The sequence below is a fragment of the Prinia subflava genome, chromosome 19, assembly GCF_021018805.1.
Source record: "Prinia subflava isolate CZ2003 ecotype Zambia chromosome 19, Cam_Psub_1.2, whole genome shotgun sequence".
NCBI lineage: Eukaryota > Metazoa > Chordata > Aves > Passeriformes > Cisticolidae > Prinia > Prinia subflava.
The window spans coordinates 13,585,229-13,598,582 of record NC_086265.1 but is presented as its reverse complement, the minus strand read 5'-3'; the positions used below and the strand labels follow the sequence as shown (position 1 = coordinate 13,598,582).

At 50.4% G+C, this 13,354-nt stretch overlaps 1 protein-coding gene across 1 annotated transcript in view; it reads left to right on the top strand.

Moving 5' to 3' along the window:
- Positions 1-12,766: 12,766 nt before the first annotated feature.
- Positions 12,767-13,354, top strand: part of AIFM3 (apoptosis inducing factor mitochondria associated 3) — a 53,130-nt gene continuing 52,542 nt past the window's right edge. The window contains exon 1 of the mRNA XM_063415545.1: positions 12,767-12,832. The gene's annotated coding sequence lies outside the window, so the exon portion shown is untranslated. The remainder of the gene's footprint in view (positions 12,833-13,354) is intronic.

Sequence of the window (13,354 nt, the reverse complement as noted above, 5' to 3'; positions counted from 1 at the left end):
AGATCCAAAGCAGAACATCTTAAGGAAGGTCTTTGCCAGTCCTATAGAGCCCCAATGACTACCCCCATAGAGAATATTAGCATTTGCAGGGTCAAAGCTCCTGGCATTCACTGTTTACGGTTTTACTTATAGAATTTTTGACCGTAAGTTGCTAGACTAACTACTGAGTACTTATGGCTTGACTAAAACAAAGAGGTGGCTAAAACTCGGGAGGGGAAAACTCTCACTCACTGATCAGAGCCTTCGGATGGTGACGGTGTAGCTGCTACTTGGGAAAAGAACTCATCTGCTGCTGCAGGAGCCTTGTTATCTCCCGCCTCACTAAAGAGGGGCCCGTCGCCGTGCTGGGACCAGGGCCGCTGCTGTCCCGCCCCCTGCTGTTCCCTCAGCACTGCTCCGAGTTTTTCGCTACTCTGTAGCCCGCACCCGCTGCCTTTCTCGCGTCTTTATCCTCAGCTCTGGAGTTCCTGATACATCCCTTCCCGTCTTCAGCCCCAGCTCCGGACTTTCTGATCCATCCCATCCCTTCCATCCCCTCCCGTCTGGGCTGAGCCGCCATCCCCTCCGGCTCCCCGAGCCCGCCCCACAGCGCCCCCTGCAGCCGCGGGGGGATCATCGCCCCTGCCCCGCCCATTGGGAGCCAGCAGCGCCCCTGCCGGCCGTGCCCGGAACTGCACCAAAGGGGAAAGCGCCGCGCTCAAGGAAGGAAGTGTTCCTTGGTTCCTGGTTCTGTTTGTTATTAATGCTGGGGTTGTTGTTTGTTTGCCTGGTTATACATACCAGTACAGAACTGTTATTCCTATCCCCATACCTCTGTCTGAGAGCGCTTTAATTTTCTAAATTACAATAATTTGGAGGAAGGCGTTTGAATTCTCCATTCCAAGGGAGGCCTTGCCCACCCCCCCCGCCCCAACAGACACCTGTCTTTCAAACCAAGACATCATCTCCAATAGGCAAGTAATTGAGCTGTCATAAGTAGACTTTTTTTCCCCCTGCAAGTTACCAACCTCTCTTGTTCCAGTTTTCCAACCTCCGGTACCACCCCACATGCATATTTTTAATCTGTAAATATTCACTACCTTTCCTTGATACACTTTGCAGGCTTTTGTTAAGGCATACAATTCTGTAGTTTCTGCTGACCATGTGCATGATTGCTTTCCCTCTTCTTGCAATTCCCTTCCTATTATACCATATCCAGAAACTCATTTTCCTCCTATTACTCTTGAAGATCCATGAATAAACACCTTTCCCCATTTGGCCAAGGGGTATCCTGTAAACCTTCCCTAGCTTGGGTCTGTAGATCTGTTACCTGGATACAGTCATGAGTTTCTTTTAGGTTCCTTCCTTGGGACCAGTTAAACAGGAGGCTGGGTTAAATCCTTACCCACTTCTCAATTCTAAATCCTCCTGTTCCATTAGACAGATTTCACACTGTAACAATATAGTGCTGGTCATCCATTTAGAACTTGATGCCAGACTTCAACAATCCTGCCATCAGTCACCATCAAAGCTGTGGCTGCACAATTCTGCAGACAACAGATAACCGTTAGAGCAAACAGTGGGCCCACTCCCTCGCCAATGGATCAAATGTTTTGGCACTAAAATTCCTGTGGAACAGCCCTGTTTAATATGCACATACAATTCAAATTCCTTTTCTGAGTCTGGCTAAAGTTTTGCTCTCTCTGTTGCCCATACCACGACATTGGGGCTGAGTTTAAAAAGTCACAGAATAAAATGTCCTTAATCCAGGTCCTGCAATATGCTATTAATCATAAAAATTGTCACAGCTCCCCTTCAATCCCGGGCAACAGCACCTCCAAGATTCGCTGGACCCCCTCTGGGCCAACACACTGCAAGGCTTCAGTCAGAATACACCTCAAACATTCAATCTTTCACTTCATCACCTCTGCCCTCCCTTCAGACACTCCAAGTCCTCCTCCTCCAGCCAGAAAGTTAAGCAATTTCACAGTGACTTCCCCTACCACCTCCTCCAGTTCTCCTGACAGGAACAAGTCCTTCACATACTGCAGTGACCTAATTCCTGGGTATGGAGTGAATGCTTTTAATATCTTGCCCAAATATGACCAGTGCTTCCATGTATCCTTGCAGAAGGACCATCCATGTCTTTACTATATTCCCTTCTCCTTCTTGTTCCCATGCAAAGGGAAAATACTGTTTACTATGCTCTGTAAGTGAGCATCCCCAGAAATCATCTTTTAAATTAAGTACTGAATAGTAGCTGTGTAAGGAGGAAACCTGGTTCAAGATGATACAAGGATCTGAGACTGCAGAGTGCCTGGGTTCAATAGCCTCATTTATTATTCTTAGGTTCTGCACCATTCTATAGGTTCCATGTGATTTCTTCAGTGGCAGTGTCAGGAAAACTAATTCACAAACTCCAAAAGTTTATGTCCAAAAAGGAGACAGAGGAGTCCTGTAAATTTATTCAAATAAAGGAAGAAGCTATGCCACAGTTCCCATGGGATCTCTCAAATCTTTGGAGGATGAAGCCTCCTTTTTATCCTAATTTCCCGACCCCATGTCCCTCTCTCTTTCCACACTGGCTGAGATACTTGAAAGGTACCAGCTTCCCGAAACACCTAAGACCCCTTTCTAATGTAACCTCCTCACTTTCTCTTTTCCTTGTGTCACTCAGTGGAATTGCTTATGGAATTTATGGTTCCTTCCCCTTGTTTCTTTCTTCTCTCAGTATCCAGTTTTATTTATCAGCAGACCTACAGTTTGTTTGCAAAGACTAACCCCTCTCATTCCATTCATCAGTTAGCGGAATCCTTCCCATTGTTTCTCAGTGCTAGTGTTATGTACCAGCAGAACCACAGTTTGTTTATAAAGACAAGTCCCTCACTCCTTTCAGCAGGATAGGAGTGTTACAGGGAGACATACATGGCTCCAAAAGACCCCTCCTTTAACAGGGACTCAGTAACAGGCTGTAACCCCTTCCTTCATTCCTGTGAAAGAGGGTATTGTTTTTGAGACACCGCTTGTCCTGGTTGCTTCAGAGTAATTTGGAGAGACTCCACATCGAGTTTTCAATATTGCCCTGGGACTGCCAACACTTCTGGGTTCACTTTAGCATAAGCTTTATCAACACAACAGCACTAGCCTCCCCATCACCCCTCATAACACTAACTCATACTCCCCACTCAGTCATCAAATCCCCTCCTAGCAAACCACAATCACAACTAGGAACAAACAGAAACTCACGCTTTTCAAACCCATCTCACATATTCTCCTATAGCAGTTGAATAAAGTCCACTGGCTCATCTTTCCTACTTACTCCCTGAATTATTAAAATAACCCCCTTTGACATAAAAGTCAAAGTAGACAGAGAGGCTCCCAAGCCTACTAGGAAACACATTTCTTGGTTCAGACCCACCCTGCATGTTATCAAGGGCTCCAGTGTGGTGAGCCCCCAGTACAATAGGAGATCCTGATACCCTTAACAATCAATTTCTAATGCTCTATTTTTTTTTTTACAAATGACACATTGATTAAAAACTGTGCCATTATCCTTGCCTGTACCTTTACCTTTTCCTGACCCCTTGTGACACATACCTGATGTGCCTTCCTAACCAACTCTTGCAAGGGCCCACTCTGTCACCTCTCCAGCCAGTGTTCCCACAGTTTGTGTGCTCTCATGCTCCCAAAGCTACTGAACTCTGCAAAATCACTTACCCCCCAGTGACGCAAACAAAATCCCTTCTTATGTCAGGCCAGGCTTTGGTGACAGATTGTATCTTACGCTGTATATCAAAGCCAGTCCTGCCACAGTGTCCAGATGCACCCCCCAGCACACCCGTCCAGGCCCCGGGCTGGTGTCCCAGCACCACAAGCTCTGTAAAACACTGAGCTGCAGTGGATGAACACAGCTGACGGTACCACAGGGACGGGCAGGTGGACAGAACATTCCACAGCCTCATGCGGCCGGGAGCCGCTGCAGCCCCTGCCTGCATGGATGGCGGCGTCAGACAGCGCCCAGCACTGAGCCTCACAACCTTGGCTCTGTCCCACACCTCCAGCACATGTCCCCGGCCTGTACCTCTGGTCCTGTAGTCTCACACCTGGCCTCAACACTCCTCACCATAGAGAAACCCCCTTAAGTACTGAGTAGTAAGCAGATAAACACAAATCCTCCAGTCTGGCTCCATAATGACCCAGGGAGGAGTGGGGACAAAGGAACAATATCTCCCTATTTTCCCTATCCTGGAATCTGGGAATACAAAAGATTTGGGCCCTGTATTAGACTGCATGTTTTGAAGATAAGGTGAACATCCCAGTCCTCACCATTTCTCTTTTCTTTCCTTATCACATAGTCTCCCATTGCTGTTTGTCTTAACCATATTCCTTCACACACCTCTTCAAACAATCCTTTCCCAAATGAATGAAATCGGTCACCTGTTGCAGAGACCCCCTTCTCAACTCCCCTTATTTCCCCTTCTGAATGTGGAGATTGCCAAGACCCTTTCTCAACTTTCTCTAATGGTCCTCTGTGGGCGTTGATCTCTTGTTGCCGAGACCCCTTTTTGACTCTCCTTATTGCCCCTTCTGGACATCCACGTCTTTAACTACCTCTGGGAGAATGTGCAAACCATGTCAACATTCTCCCAGAGGACCCTTCGGGTATTTTGGGATTGTCATCCCTTTTCTTGATTTTCCTTTACTGCCCTCTCTGGGTGTCCTGCCATGTTTTACACCCTGAGGTTCCCACGGTACTCACTGTGAGATTTTCAGTGGTCTTTTCCTGGGGACTCTTCACAGAACCCTTCTAGTCTACCTCTTGTCTGTCTCCTGAACGGTCTTGAGTATCCCATCAATTGCCCAGTGCCAATCAGTGTTAGAGGGATTTGGTCACCTAAAAACTGGGTGAGGCATACCTCCAGCTCCTCTTCCCATGTGCCAGGCCCAGAGAGTGGAAGGACCCCGGATGAGTCCCTCATCTTGTATGGAAAATCATGCTATCAGAAGCCAGTGTTCATTAAGGAGACAGGAGTCCTGCAGCTTAATTTGAGTAAAGGGAGAGAGGCAACTGGGGCATATACCCACACAGTTTTCTCTCTCCAGGTTTTGGAGGATGCAGCCTCCTTTTATCCTAAGCTCTTGGCCACATGTTGCCCTATTCCCTTCCCCTTCTGAGGTACTAGGGAGGTACAGCCTTCCTGAACTGCCTACCACATATCCCTTCTTGAACCTGTCATTTTCTCCCAAAGTGCAGCATCTCCAGCTTGTGCAGACCCATTTCTCTATTTCAGGAGTCAAAACTAACCCTAACCCAGCTCTGGATTCTATAACAAACCCGCTGCTTGAAGCTGATAGAGACATTAAGACGCATTTCAAAGACATTAACACCCATATCTTCACCCATAGAACTGTTTGTAAAGACATTAGTACACATCTTTCCTGTCACCTTCATCACTTGGCAGTCAGCTCTGTGTCCTGTGTTCCCATTTTCCTCCTTTTAATAGCACATCCTGGTTGCACTGAGGATCCTCAACTTTTCCAGGAGCAGAGACACACTCATAGTCTGTTTCCACAGTGTTGTGGTTTAGGAATGGTATCCCCCAATTTCGTGTTCACACTGAAACATTCCAAATTATGCACCACCCTGCGTGTGGCTGGAGAGGAGAATTGTGGGCACAAAAGGTAAAAATCACAGGCTGAGATAAGAGTGATTTACTGCGAACAGCAATGAAATAAGAAACAGAAGTAACAGAATAAGTAACAGAAACAGTATTAATAACAGAGTGTACAAGAAGGGAACAATTCACATGTGAGTGCTCAGCATGTGGAATTTATGTTACCCTGATCACATGCTTCACACAACCCACCAGAAGAGACCCCTTCCTCCATCCTGTATATAATATGAGGTGGTGCAGAATTACCCCTATCCTGGCCATGCCCCTTGTGCCTACTGCAAAAATTAACCCTGTCATGGCTGGAACCAGGACACGCAGCAATGTGCTCTCCACGTGTTTCAGAGAAGGAATAAATAAAATGTAATTCCTGAGGCAGAGGCCTCATTTCAACCCACAAATCCACGGAGAGGTGAGGATGTCACCACTTCCCCGAAGCTCCTTTGAGCTTCACAAACTTGCCATCTCCACTTAGGAAATTCTAAATTATACCTGAGCTTGACCCAAAAAACCTTTTTATAGATTCTCACTGCCAGAGCAGACTGTCCTGCCCTGACTGGCATGTCCAGCAGCAGGAGATTTGGACCAGTGACAGCATTCAAATGGTCCAAAAAGGAACTGACTTTATGGATGTGAAAAATGGGATTTAAAAATATCCTGTTGGTTTTCTTCTGAATGTGCAACAGCTGCTATTGAGTCAGACTTTCTCTGAAGATGCAGAGACCTGTGTCATTTTGCTATTTTTTGTTGCTCTGTCACCTGGCTTCTGTGGAGTCAGGTTGCCTTTTTGTTCTTTCAGTGGATTTTGTTCATTTTGGGTAAATAGGTGGAAGAGAAATGAGGGAAAGGTTTGATGTTGAGTTCATGTCAACATCTGCAGTTTGCTGTGGCCTGTGCATGAGGACAGGCCTTTGCAGGGAGCCTCTAGAGCAGGAGAGACTCTGTCGGGGGCAGACAGGTCTGAGGCATCAGCACTGGATTGTGAAGCAAGGTCTCTTCTTCCAGTAACTTCTCAACAGGTGTGACGCTGGTTGTCCAATGCTGGTATCTGAGTCAGCCAAGCAGGGCAGGGCTGAGACTGGATGGTTCAGAGGGCTTATTGCTGCTCTGCACTGTGGATTTTGCATTACAAGGTCAGGATTTGGGTGCTGGTAAACCTGGCTGCCCTTCAGTAGCAAAAGAAATCACAGAATCACAGAATGGTTTGTCTTGGAATGGACTTTTAAAGGTCATGTCGTCCACACCCCCACCATCAGCAGTGACATCTTCCACTAGACCAGGTTCCTCCAAGTCCCATCCAACCTGGCCTTGGACACTTCCAGGGATGGGGTAGACACAGCTTCTCTGGGCAAGTTGTGCCAGGCCTTCTGTGTTATTTTTTTCCACTGAGTTGTCACTTGGGATCAGGTAGAGGTGAAAAGCTGGAATTGCACCACCAAGGAGCCCATGGGAAGTGAATTTAAGGTTGAACATAATCTTCTTCAAAGCACTCTGAGTAGGGAGAAGGTAGATTCTCTAGGACAACAAAGCAAGCTGTCCGTCGGGGCAGTCTCTCCAGGGTCATCTTCCTAGATTTAAAGTGATCTGTGGAATAAGGGCTGGTGTTTGTCTTCTGCAAGATAAACCCTTGGCAACAAGGTTTTTATAAGTTGTCCTGGCACCCTACCAGGTTGCCCCTCCTCTTTGAGGCTTTAGCAGCAGAAAGGGGACATGTCCAACACAGGGAAATGTTCTGCTTTAGGTCCCATGTGTGTCCTGGGCTTTTTGGTTCAGAGGGCATTGCAGGCCTTTGACAGCCTTCCTGAGGGCTCAGAAACTGGCAGATCTGAAGGTGGCAACATGGGACCATGAAAATTGCCAGACTTCACCACTCAGTGTTCTGCTTGCAAGGCTCACAGACCACGTACTAGGATGCAGGTGGGTGCTGTGTGAGTCCCCCTGGTGTTTGATCACATCTGGAAATGACATCCCTTGGGATGACTGAGTCAGAGAGCTCTCCTGATGATCAGTCTCCTGATAATCTCCAGGGTTATCTCTGAAGCACACTTTGTTATTAACCGTCAGGCTAATATAATCAGATATAATAGAACAAACTAGCTCTGACCTCTTGCATCCCACCTGAGAGCAGTTCAGGTGGTAGGCAGGCACAGCTGGCCAGCTCCTGGTGGAGCAGAGCTGGGACAGCCATTGCCATCCACAGCTGTCAGAGGTGCAAAGGGCAGAAAACTCTCCCATGGAGCCCAGCTCTGACCTGCTGGGCTGTGATAGTGCCCAAGGGTCACCATAGTAGCTGGCAGGAGTGTGGGGAAAGAAGAGGCTGGTGGTGTGGAACTGGAGCTTGGGAAGTGAGAGAAGGATGAAGGATTCTAAAGAAAAGCAGAGGAACACAGGGGACTTTGGAGGAAAGGAAGAATTTGGACCTGTCTAGAGAGAGTTCTCCAAGGAGCTGGAGAGGTTCTGGGGGCGGGGGGGTGACAGGCTGAGGGATGGTGGATTGGGACTCCCAGGTCCCTGTGGCTGCTGTACTTGTGAAGTGGATGAAGTGGGGGAAATGCACCATCTACACGATCCTGGGCTGCACTTCAAAGTGGAAGAGGGACCTGGTGGGCACCTGGTCAGCCTGTTTCAGCCTGTTGCTCAGGCGCCTGTTTCAGGTGTATCTGTAGATGATGGTCCCTGCTGACTTCTGCCCAAAGCTGAGGCCTGTGATGGAACACTGGAGGTCACTTGCACCAGGGAGGTGGCACTGCAGGTAGGAGGGGTGACTGGCTTCTGAAGGGGGCTTGTGCTTGGAGTGATAGCTCTTACCAGGTGAAGTACCTCAGAAAGTGCTAGATTATCTCTGGAAGATATATTTCTGGAAGATCCTGCAACACACATGTAGCCACTTTGGGTCTGAATGGGATGTTTGGCACTGGATGCTGCTTGCAAGGGAGTGCTGGGATTTACAGGGAAGCACTACACAGCTTGGAACTGAAGATCAGAGCTTTGTGAGCGTCACTGCCATCAGTGAAAAAATCATTGACTGGCACTACCCTGGGACTTGAAACGAGCACTGGCCATGCCTGAGGCTCACAATCTCTTTAATACAGATCTCTGTGTGAGGCATATGACCCACTTGGAGAAGGCATTGGTACATCCCTGCATCCCCTGGGCAGGAGAGCTGCTGGAGTGGCCATGCAGAGCAGTTCCTGAGCTCCAAGCTGTGTTTCACCTGCTGATTTTTAGATTATATTTCTCAATTGGAAGTTCCAGATGGGGAAGTTTCTGTTCCTCAAGAGAGCTGTTTCTGAAACTGTTGTTTGCTGCTCAATTTTTTTCGAGTAAAGCCTGTGTTGATCCCACTCGGCCTGGGTGTAGCAGCAGGAAGGAAAGTGGCCACAGACAGATGAAATGTTTAGCAAGAACAAATTAGGGATGTGAGCAAGAGGAATTTGCCTTTTCAGGAAGCTAAAAAATGGTGCAATGTGTTCTGAGTTAGTGCAGTAAAAGCCATGACACCCATCTAAAGGAATAAGAATTGCTGTGAGTAATAAGTTCTTGAGGCACATCTGACCCTGCAGGTGACAACCAGAATTAGTCTCAGGTTGCCTGCTCTGCTTGTGGATGTGAGTGTGACAGTGCCTTGCCAAGACCAGCAAAGGCCTGACCTGCTGGAGGCAGGAGAAAAAGTCTGAGAACATGAACCAAGTGTGGTTCTGGCCCTGCTCCTTGCTCCTGCAGGGTGGAATCAGGCTGGCACGTGCACTGAGCCCATTTGCCCACCATCAGGGTCTGTCCCTGTCCTAGGATGGAGGACAGTTCCTGCCACGTGATGTGGGGCTGCTGTGTGTAGTGCCGGACCCTCATTCACAGTGACCCATGTGTTGCAGTCCTGCCTTCTCCCAGCCCTGCAGTGCTCCATCCTTAGGCACCTCAGCTTCAGGTGAGACTTCCTCTCTGAGCTCCTCGAGAAGCATCTGTCAGAGATGTGCGAAGGCTGATCACCAGCTCCTCAGTCAGTGTCTGGAACAACAGGAAGATTTTGTCCTTTATGCCTCATATTTGTGAGAAGAAGCCACCTGTCAGCAATTTTCACCCAGCCTTCCTTATCCCATTAGCTGCACAAGTCCCCTTGGGTCCACTGTATACTCTTGCATGTGCTGTGACTTCCACATCCTCCCCCATGACCCTGCAGCTCCAGCAGCATCGCTCACCAGGCTGTTAGTGAGGACCAGAGCACGACCTGACCTCATGATTCCTTCTCACACCTCCCTGGTGCACACAGAACCACAGCCACCTGGCTCTTTGTCTCCTACCTGCACTCCTGGCCAGGATCCCTCTCCAGGAACCACCCTGATTTGCACCCACTCCCCCTTCCTGCTTTGGACAAATCTTCACTCACCTCCCCCAGGCTGCCCTGCACATGTTGGTATACTGCACAAAAAGCATCTGGAGGTGGTTTCTGGGTGCTGCAGGGTCAGGTCGTTCTCCATCTGCCTTCTGTTGTCGTGCAGCATTCCCGTTTGGGAGCCCAGTGCCTGGAGCTCTTGCATGGAGACACCAGCACAGATATTCTGCTCCACAAAGCCCTGATGAAAACGCAGAACTGGCTGGGGCTGTCAGCTGTGGTCTGCAGCTGTGCCGTGGCATCTGTCCCAGCCATCCCAGAAGATCCAAAGCTCTGGCTCTGTCACTTCCCTAGAAACTGAAAGTGCTGGGTGATGTCAGGGCTGGTCCACTGTCAAAGTGCCTTCATGTCCCAGCTGAGCACTCCTTCTCCTGCCCATGGCCCTGCCTGCACCTGCTCCCTCCCCTGGGCTGCTCCATTTGCACAGCCTCTCTCCCTGGTTCCCTTCCCTTTTCCCTTCTCTCCCACCTGACTCCTCTTCCAGGACTTCCTTCCCAGAGGAAGGCAGGGCAGGACTGTGCAGGCAAGGGCATAAGTTTTCTTGCAAGGAAACATTGAAGCATAGACTTAATCCAGCCTGGAAAGCAGGGCTGTGGATGGCAGAGGCTCCACCACCGGGTTATGGGGTCACCTCGGCACCTGCCAGTGACCCTGCTCCCTGCATCTCCCTGGCCTCCCAGCATGTGCCTCAGCGGGGCAGTCTCTGCCTGCCCCAGGCTGCATGGGACACCCCCCACCCTTGTTCCTGCTGCAGTGACATGATGGGGTGTCAGTTTTGGGGTGGTGAGAGGTGAAGGGCTGCATGTTGTCATCTCCTTGAGACCTGCAGAGAAGACAGAGAGCTAAGGGTTTGCAGCACAGTGGGCAGCTGCCTGGCACTGCTGGCACGGCCCTGTCAGCCCCTCAGTGAGGCACTGCTGTCCCAGTTGTGGCAGACCCAGAGCACCCATTGCCACCACCAGCAGTGTGGCTGAGCATTCCACTATGCACCATGGGGTGATTGGGTCAGCTCAGGAGCTGGGTAGGACCTACTGGGGCAAGACCTACTGGTGACATTTCAGTGACCAACAGTGCAGTGCAGGCAGTGCTCAGTGTGGGAATGGTGTCAGGGTGACGGAACCAAGAAACAACCATCATGGGGGCACATGCTACCCAGCAGCTCTGTGAGGTTTCTGGGGAAGGAAGGTCCTCCATCCATCCCTCTGGGTTCCTGCCCAGTCACTTCACTGCAGGAGGAGCTGCAGCTCTTTCTGTTCCTGGGGCAGCACAGCCCTACAGTACTGCTCATGTCTCACAGTCCCATCCCTGGAGTGATGTGCACAGACCCGTAAGGTGTCTTTTCTCAGCGTGGAATCTCAAATTTTGTCCACTCGTGGTGCCAGCTAAGCATAGAATCACAGACTGGTTTGGGTTGCAAGGGATTTTTAAAGGTCATCTAGCCCACACCCCTCTCCCATTGGCAGGGACACCTTCCACTATCCCAGGCTGCTCCAAGCCCTGTCCTACCTGGCCTTGGATGCCTCCAGGGATGGGGAAACCATAGGTTTTCTGAGCAACCTGTGCCAGTGCCCCATCACTCTCACAGACAAGAATTTCTTTTCAATATCCAGTTCAAATCTATCCTCCTTCAGCTTAAAGCATGGCCACCCACAGATTCTGATAGAGCTTGCTGTCAGGATAATTCCCTGCAAACCCATTTACTGTCTCCTTCCAAGGTGCAATCCTTGCTGTTTGCTTGCCAGCTGCATAGGAGCCGTTTTTCACACCACAGGTCAAAAATCCTGCATGCCAGCTAGGGTACTGGAGGTGATGGGTCTGCTAGGGATCCCTGCTGCCAGCAATACCACATCCCATGGAGCTCTGCACCATGCTCCGGGGAGGCACAGCACCACATACAGGGATGCTTCTTCTCAGCTGCCTGCAGACACTGGACATGGGATCATTTCTCCTGCCTTAGAATTGAGTCAGCTCCATGAGGACCCACTGTTCAACTCCCAAGGCTCTGGAAGCACTTGGGTCCGTGGAGCTTCTATGCTGAAATGCTTCATCCTTGGTTGGTTGTATTTATGTATGTATGTATGTATGTATGTATGTATGTATGTATGTATGTATTTATTTAATGGCAACGAGAACTGCAGATTAACAGCCCAGTTAGGCATTTCATCCCACTTGGAACTGGGAACTGAAGCTGGATATTAAAGAGCAGTGTGATCTGCCTGGAAAGCCTCGGGGATTGTATATTTGGGGTGCAAGAGAGTAGCGACCCGAGACAAACTATCTGCGGGAGGGAAACCTCCCTCTGTACCCAGCGTGATCTCAAAAGTCATCCACTGAAAATGAAGAACTGATTTGTGGCATGTGATAGAAAATGGCACAGAGAGATGCTGACACTGCCAGATGGCATAATGGGGAGGAAGGAGTTTTCTGGAGAGAAGAAAGGTTCCAGGCAGGAGGAAGCGGAGGGTGGTGCAGATCTTTGTCCTCGAGGGGGGAACAGAGACGTGAATCCGGAACGAAAATGTAAAGCAGGTGACCTGGGAAGGGCCAGGCTGGGGTATTTCAGCTGGGCAGGAATATCCCCGACAGCGTCGGCCCCGTGGAACCAAGCAGAACCGATTGTCCCGGTGTGCCCAGGGCCAGCGGGGACCGCTTGCCACTCATGTACCGAGAGCGGGCAGGGCCGGCGGGGCCCTCCCGCTCCGCTCCCGCGGCGGGGGCGTGTCCCGCGCCCCGCCCCGCCCCGGGACCGGCCGCGCTCCGCCCGCCGTGCCCGCACCGCGCTGCTGCCCAGGTAAGCACGGGGGGCGGCAGGGACTCGTCCTGGGGAAGATGTGAAGGGAGGGGAGCTCCCACTGCGAGAGCGCTGTCCAGGAGCGCACCGCACCTTCGGCCGGGGGGAGCGGTCGGTGGAGCCCGCCTCTGCCCCAGCAGCGGGGGCACCGGGGGTGTCGGGATTACCGGGGCGCGCGGCGGGCCCGGGGGCTCCTCTGCAGCCGGAGCTGCCAGTGGGGCCGGGAGCGGAGCCGGGGACAGGCGGTGCGAGAGCGCCGCATGTCTCCGCATCTCTCCTGAGATGCAGCAAATGCCCAGGAAATCAAAGCAACATAAAAATGGGTCGCGGAGAAAAGCTGTGGTTGTCCTGAACGGGGTTGAGATCCCTGTGTCGATGTCCTCTCACCAGCGTGTTCTTCGAGTTTGTTTTTCCCTGTTTCGGGGGACCATGATCTCGCCTGGACAGGGGTGAATATCTTTAAGCTGAAGAAAGGTAGATAAGATTAAATACTAGGAAGAAATTCTCCACTGTGAGGGTGGT